This window comes from Chrysemys picta, chromosome 4 (assembly GCF_011386835.1).
Source record: "Chrysemys picta bellii isolate R12L10 chromosome 4, ASM1138683v2, whole genome shotgun sequence".
Lineage (NCBI taxonomy): Eukaryota > Metazoa > Chordata > Testudines > Emydidae > Chrysemys > Chrysemys picta.
The window spans coordinates 70,137,237-70,145,421 of record NC_088794.1 but is presented as its reverse complement, the minus strand read 5'-3'; the positions used below and the strand labels follow the sequence as shown (position 1 = coordinate 70,145,421).

Genomic DNA, 8,185 nt, shown 5'->3' with positions numbered 1-8,185 from the left:
TCACAAGATGCTCCTCTCCTCAGCAGGACCAGGCTCCCTTCTAACACTTATTTTTTTATGAGCAAGCAGTCCAATGGTCCTTTGCCAGCATTTTCATTGATCTGCTACATCCTCCTGCATTTTTTGGGCTGTGAAGATAGATGGTCAATAGATCCACACATTTCCTTCACAGTCCTTTCTCCGGACATCTGGACATCATTTCTCCTGTGATAGAACCCTGGATATGAGAGACTCCAGGGTTCTGCATTAGGTTGCGAAATCGCTGCTCCCCCAAAAAGACTTGTGGGATGATAAGAGGAGTGTTTTGAGGAAGGGGGTGTAATTTGGTATTTTATCAATCTTGGTTACCATAAGAAAAAACAAATAAAAGATAGAAATGGAAAATCCAAACATTTCAAAATCTCAAAGGTTTGGTTTGGATTTATTTACTCCTTACTGATACGTAAGGGTTGGCGTGCTCCCAACATGGAAACACCAACCATCATAAGGGTGTTTTAATAACCACATAAACTTACCTAGTCCCAGAATGAATTTCCAAAAGTTCATTAAGTAATGGCAGACCACTGAGCATTGTGGGAGCACCACAAAGTATCCGACATGGCTGTTCTATTAGTACCCAGATACTTCTAATTTAAAACTCCCACCAGTTAACTTTTACAAGCAAAAACAACATTAGGAGCCATAAGTCACCTTAATGTGCCAAGAAATAATGACACACAAAATGTATGCTATAAATGTTAATGCAGACATTATATGACATAAATTTTGTATATCTGTAGATGAGCTGGAGATATAAATGATATTTAGCCTTTACCCACAAGGCATTATCCATTTTCTTCTCTGATAATCCTAATTTTAGACATTTTCTGTATTTATTCATTCTAATTTGTCTGCAAAATGGGTCAGTGATTTTCTATTTTATACCGGCACTGATTTTCACACATGCTAGTACCACAACATGGATCGACTTTAATGGGAACTACAGGTGCTCAGCACTTATGAAAATCAGGCCCTATTCAGCCAGAGAGTTAATAGTTGCCACTCATTTTCACATTCACTAGACTGCCCTTGTATGCTAGAATAGCCTTTAGAACCCCTGGATTTGTTTCAGGCGTTGTAACATGGTGTTATGATGCAGCATTATTTTGTGATCACAGAACTCAATAAATTATATAATCATCATTATGCTGCAGCTATGTACTGGCTCATCAGAGTCAAGCCGTGTCCTTGTTTTCTTCTAATGGTATTGATTTTTTCTCCCCTATCCCCTCCAAAGTGGGCAACATTAAAAATGTGCTATTTACCACATTTAACCATTTAAACTGAGTGATGTTTTCAATAATTTTCCATTCTAACTGCAGAGAATTCTGCAAATACCATGACTAATTATATAAGGGATAAGTGTCAACTTTTTAATGTTGAATGATAGAATGATATTAAGATGGAGTGAACTGGCCTGTCCAAACACCCAGTCCACCCATAAGCACTGAAACAGGTTTGCCACTATTACAAAAAAAAATAGTCAAACCAAAAGCCATTCACATGAGTTATGCAAAGCTGCAGTTGGATGATCTGGTTTACTGGCCTAAGCCTTAGGTTTGAACTACGTTAAACTCCCTAGAAATTCAGGTTCAAATGATGTTAGTGTTGACTGAACCAATTATCCTTTCAGAACAGATAAAATGGAGTTCCATGCAATTTACTCTGTGCGTCATTCAAAGTCAATCTTTAAAGCCAAGGTGCTATCAACTGTCTATGTGTGGTGACGATCCTTTGGTACTTTTCATGAGTGAGAGATTCCCCTGAATGCCTTAGAATAAAATTAACCTCTAATAAAGAGGCTAAATCTTCACACCATCTTCAGCACAGGACACACACGCTCTAGGATAGTGTCCAAAAACTAATTAATCTTCCTGTGGTCCTTCTTTTATTAGTAGTTGAAACAATAAAAACACAACATAAGCACAACCTAAACTTTCAGACTCAATCAAGGCTGTGCCCAGGATTTTGCTGTTCCAGACATTAGTTCAGTGATTCTCTGAACTAACATTATACCCATTGTAGCGTTAAGGTGCTGCAGTGGACACAGTAAATCAGCATTCTAATACAGGACTCCAACACCTGCTAACCTAGTGGTCAACAAAAGACCTTGCTACCCTATTCCAACACCCCAAATGATATTTATTTCATAGATTTCATAGATTCTAGGACTGGAAGGGACCTCGAGAGGTCATCGAGTCCAGTCCCCTGCCCTCATGGCAGGACCAAATACTGTCTAGACCAGAGGTTCCCAAACTTATTTGGCCTACCGCCCCCTTTTCAGAAAAAAAAATTACTCAGCGCCCCCGTGGAAATCTACCTTCTTTAAGAGAACAAACAGAAAGATGCAGTGACAAATTTGCATTCTTTTATGTATCTATATTTCTACCTACATCCTACAATATAGTAAAGAAAGACGTTGTTGTAAATAAGACACCTTGAAGCTTGAAATTATAAAATTATTTATTAAAATCAACCATAGTAACATTTGCATTACACACAGAAAATTAAGATAACGAAGGATAATATTAAAATAAAAAGTACGAATAACATTAAAAATAATCCTAATGAGAAGGATGAACCTGGTGCACTGCTATCAATTTATTAATGTTCGGCTCTATTTTTGTCAGCAGCATTCTTAAATCACCACGATGAGCTATTTGCAGTTGGTTTCTTTTTTTAGTTAACAGATTTGTGACCGCACTGAACCCACGTTCCTCTAAATATGATGAAGGAAATGCAATTAAAAACTTTTGTACTATAGCCCAGAATCCAGGATAAAGTGTAGGTATCTGCTTTTGCAGCCAGAACTGTTGGTAGCCGTCTTTGAATTTAAATTTCAATGCCTCATTTGTTGTTACTTCTATCAGTTCTTCTTGTAATTTTGGAGATTCTTCTGTGTTTGTACTTGAAAAAGGGTCCAAAACCCAATCAGGTATGTTCATTTTAAGAATATCTTCAAATTGTTGATTGAAGTCAGAATGGAGAGCCTCCAAGTGCTGACAATAGGTAAGCAAGTCTTCATCATGTTTTTCTACTGTTGATAAATTTGGAAACTGGCTGAATTCTCCTCGTCCTAAATTTCGTTTGTACAGAAGAAGTTTTGCCACAAACGCAGAAATAACAGTTTTTGTTTTGATTAAATTCAGCTCATTGCCTTGGAGCTGTAAATTTGTTTCATTAAATTTATTAAACAAGTCTGTCAAATAAGCTATGTCATTTTTGGAATCAATCAAGTTGGCTCGTAAAGCATCATCTTTGTTTTCTAGGAACTCTAGCACTGAGTCAAAGAGTTTATAAAACCGATCCAAACAGGCACCTTTTGATAGCCGACGACCTTCTGTATGAAGCAGCAAGCGATTGAATTCTTCATAGTTTTCAATACAAAGTTGTCCAAACAATCTGTCATTCAATGAATTGCTTCTGATTTTGTTGATTGCTTTAATGACATAATGTAATGACTTATGTAGGCGTTCACTTAGATTTTTCGCAACTAAATGTTGACGATGAATGACACAGTGTACAGCGAATACATTCGGAACCGCTTTTTTTAAATATGCAAGAAAACCCCTGTAGCGCCCTATCATCGCTGGAGCACCATCAATAGCAACTGACAAGATATTACTCAGGGGGATTTCTTTTTCTTTAAAAAACTCTTCCAATGCATGAAATATCGATTCTCCTTTAGTATTAGTTTGCAAATTTTTAGCAAATAATAATTCTTGGCAAATTTTTTCTTCTTTTATGAATCACATGTATGCTAAAAGTAAGGCTTCATTTCCTGGCAAAGTTGACTCATCAAGCTGTATAGAGAACTGGGATGTTTTTTAAATACTCACATAATGAGTCTTCAACATCTTGAGCCATTTCATCAATTCTTCTTTGCACTGTATTATTGCTCAAAGAAATTTTCTTGGTAATATCAGACGCTGGCTTGTGTAGCATAGTGCGTATTACCTCACTTATAGCCGGTAAAATTAGTTCTTCACCAATAGTATGCGGTTTTCCCGATTTAGCAATCAGTAATGAAATGTTGTAAGAAGCACGCAACCCATCGTCATCTTCTTTGGATGCTATTGAAAAGAGTTTTGCCAATGTCGGCTGTCTCAAAAAATTTTCTTTAAGTGCTTGAAAATAAGATAAATCCTTATCTTTCTTATCAGCATGAACTTTTGTCAAATGTTCTTGTAGTCTTGAAGGCATCATAGCTTCATTTGATAAAGCTTTTTGGCAAATCAGGCACATCGGTAATGTATTGTTTGTAGGCGACTGAATAAAGCCATAGTTCAAATATTCAATACTATATTGTCTACATTTTTTCTTGGGTTCAGCCATGATATTATCTGTAAAAGAAATAAAATTTATGTGTTTATTTATCATAATAGGGGTATAAAATTATCAAAATATATAACAATTTATATAATTGAAAAAATGCAATTTCTCTCGCCGGAACCAAATTTTTTTGCAATAGTTGTGTTATAGAATATCGCCCATGACATCAGGTATACAGTGGTTTTTGCGTAAGACGGCAAAAGACAACCAAACTAAAATACTAATGAAACTAATAAACTAGGCTTTGTTCTTTGCTCAGCATTAGATATATGTATTTGATATTAAATTGTCAAATATCAAACTAAATTTATCAAGAAATAATTAATTTAAAAATAATCAATATGCAATTAAAAATCAGTTAATAGTTTTAATTTAGTTTGCCCTTATTTAAATAATTGTTCCTTATTAACACACACCTTATTTACCAATTAACACAGATGATTCGATAGATATAAATAAATGTTAATAGTTAACAGATTTTTTTACGATTTCATTCCCCTGTTTTTGTTAATATTGTAATAAAAATATGACAAATATATTGACTGTACACTTCAAATAGTACTGTATCAACACAAGCCTGCTACGATTTTATTATTAGTAAGCACTAGAGACACAGAAACATACGGTAGATATGTAAGAAAAGGTATAAAAATACTCATGTGTAAATTGCTGTTTTATTGAAACAACAATAATACAATTTGCTTTGTATGTGATCCGTAATCCATAAAGATCGAAAGTATCAAATATGAATACAAATTTTTAAATACTTATTGCACTATTGTTAACTGCTTTTTACACAATTCAGAAACAATCTAAATTAGATTGCATACGTTGCCTATTTATAGTATAGTATTGTAGACAAGTCATTACACGCACACATTCCTGCCGATGCATGCTGGACTTCCCGACAATGCGCGACATGCTCGCCTGCCAACACTTGCTTGTTAAGAGCTGTTGGCGGACTTGACACCTGATCGGTTATAATTTGTGAATTTATTTGGAAAATAAAGTAATCACTACAACTTTAACTCTATGTTACACAACAGATGAAACATGTACGAACGGTTTTTCAAAATTTTCTTATATTCTCTTCTTTCTTTATGCTTCCACCGCCCCCTTATTTTTATTCAATGCCCCCCAATTGCACCCGAGGCTACTACTGCCCCCCTGGATCATTCCAGCGTCCCCCACGGGGCGGTATCACCCACTTTGGGAACCTCTGGTCTAGACCATCCCTGATAGACATTTATCTAACCTACTCTTAAATATCTCCAGAGATGGAGATTCCACAACCTCCCTAGGCAGTTTATTCCAGTGTTTAACCACCCTGACAGTTAGGAACTGTTTCCTAATGTCCAACCTAAACCTCCCTTGCTGCAGTTTAAGCCCATTGCTTCTTGTTCTATCCTTAGAGGCTAAGGTGAACAAGTTTTCTCCCTCCTCCTTATAACTCCCTATTAGATACCTGAAAACTGCTATCATGTCCCCTCTCAGTCTTCTCTTTTCCAAACTAAGCAAACCCAATTTTTGTTGCTTTTCTCTGGACCCTCTCCAATTTTTCCACATCTTTCTTGAAATGCGGTGCCCAGAACTGGACACAATACTTCAGCTGAGGCCTAACCAGCGCAGAGTAGAGCAGAAGAATGACTTCTCGTGTCTTGCTCACAACACACCTGTTAATACACCCCAGAATCATGTTTGCTTTTTTTGCAACAGCATAACACTGTTGACTCATATTTAGCTTGTGGTCCACTATAACCCCTAGATCCCTTTCTGCCATACTCCTTCCTAGACAGTCTCTTCCCATTCTGTATGTGTGAAACTGAGGCCTTGTCTACACTACGAGAGTAGTTCGATTTTACTTGCATCCAATTTTTGGAATCGATATTGCAAAGTCGAACGTGTGTGTCCACACTAAGGACAGTAATTCGACTTTGTGAGTCCACACTAACGGTGAAAGCGTCGACATTCGAAGCGGTGCACTGTGGTCAGCTATTCCACAGTTCCCGCAGTCCCCTCTGCCCATTCGAATTCTGGCTGTAGCCGCAAAAGCCTTCTGGGTAACAAAATGTGTCCAGGGTACTTTTGGGTCGTCATCCGTCCATCACTCCCGCCCTCCCTCCCTGAAAGCGCCGGCGGGAAATCAGTTCGCACACTTTTCCAGTCATTGACAGCGCGGACGCCACAGCACTGCAAGCATGGAGCACGCTGCGACCATCGCTGCAGTTGTGGCCGCTCTCAACGCCTCGCAGCTTATCATACAGCTTTCCCTGAGGCAGATGCAGAAAAGTCAGGCGGTGATGTCCTGAAGTCTGAGAGTAGCACAGACCTCTCAGAAAGCAGGGGACCCAGCGCCGAGGACATCACGGTGGCAATGGGTCATGTTGATGCCGTGGAACGGCGATTCTGGGCACGGGAAACAAGCACTGAGTGGTGGGACCGCATAGTGCTGCAGGTCTGGGATGAATCCCAGTGGCTGCGAAACTTTCGCATGCGGAAGGGAACTTTCCTGGAACTTTGTGAGTTGCTGTCCCCTGCCCTGAAGCACAATGACACCCGGTTGCGAGCTGCACTGACTGTCCAGAAGCGAGTGGCCATAGCCCTCTGGAAGCTTGCAACGCCAGACAGCTACCGGTCAGTCGCGAACCAGTTTGGGGTGGGCAAATCTACCGTGGGGGTTGTTGTGATGCAAGTAGCGAAGGCAATCGTTGATGTACTGCTGCCAAAGGTAGTGACCCTGGGAAACGTGGAGGCGATCATAGATGGCTTCGCAGCGATGGGATTCCCAAAATGCGGTGGGGCCATAGATGGAACTCACATCCCTATCCTGGCACCGGACCACCAGGCCACCCAGTACATTAACCGAAAGGGCTACTTTTCCATGGTGCTGCAAGCACTGGTGGACCACAGGGGACGTTTTACCAACATCTACGTGGGATGGCCGGGCAAGGTTCATGACGCTCGTGTTTTCAGGAACTCTGGTCTGTTTAGACGGCTGCAGCAAGGTATTTACTTCCCGGACCACAAAACAACTGTTGGGGGTGTGGAGATGCCTATAGTCATCCTCGGGGACCCAGCCTACCCGCTAATGCCCTGGCTCATGAAGCCCTATACTGGCGCCCTGGACACTGAAAAAGAACTCTTCAACTACCGGCTGAGCAAGTGCAGAATGGTGGTGGAGTGTGCTTTTGGCCGTCTCAAGGGGAGATGGAGAAGCTTACTGACTCGCTGTGATCTCAGCGAAACCAATATCCCCATTGTTATAGCAGCTTGCTGTGTGCTCCACAATCTCTGTGAGAGCAAGGGGGAGACCTTTATGGCGGGGTGGGAGGTTGAGGAAAATAGCCTGGCTGCTGATTACGCACAGCCAGACAGCCGGGCGATTAGAAGAGACCAGTGGGAAGCGCTGTGCATCCGGGAGGCTTTGAAAGCAAAGTTCCTGAGTGAGCAGGGTAACCTGTGACTTTAAAGTTTGTGTACAGAGAAGCTGAACCTGCCCCCGTTTCTTTACCCAGTTAATGTTGACTATGCTATCCAGTTACATACCCCCTTCACCCCCCTTCCAACACACATTTCGAAATAAAAATAGTTCAACTTTGTTAATGCACACCGTTTTCTTTAATACTGTTTTCGCAGGAATTTTTTAAAACTGGGACGCAGACTGTGGTGCGGAGCGGGTGTAGTGTAGTGACGCGAATGAAGCTTCTAAACTCAAGGATTGAAAGGCTCCGCTGCGGTGGGATGGTTGTTTCAATGGAGCCTGTCACCCCTCCTGATCGGGACTGTGTGTATGGGGGGGCTATGTGACTTTGTG

General features: G+C 40.3%; 1 pseudogene; it reads right to left on the bottom strand.

Moving 5' to 3' along the window:
• Positions 1-2,603: 2,603 nt before the first annotated feature.
• Positions 2,604-4,411, bottom strand: LOC101936369 (SCAN domain-containing protein 3-like; annotated as a pseudogene).
• Between the last annotated feature and the right edge of the window lie 3,774 nt (positions 4,412-8,185).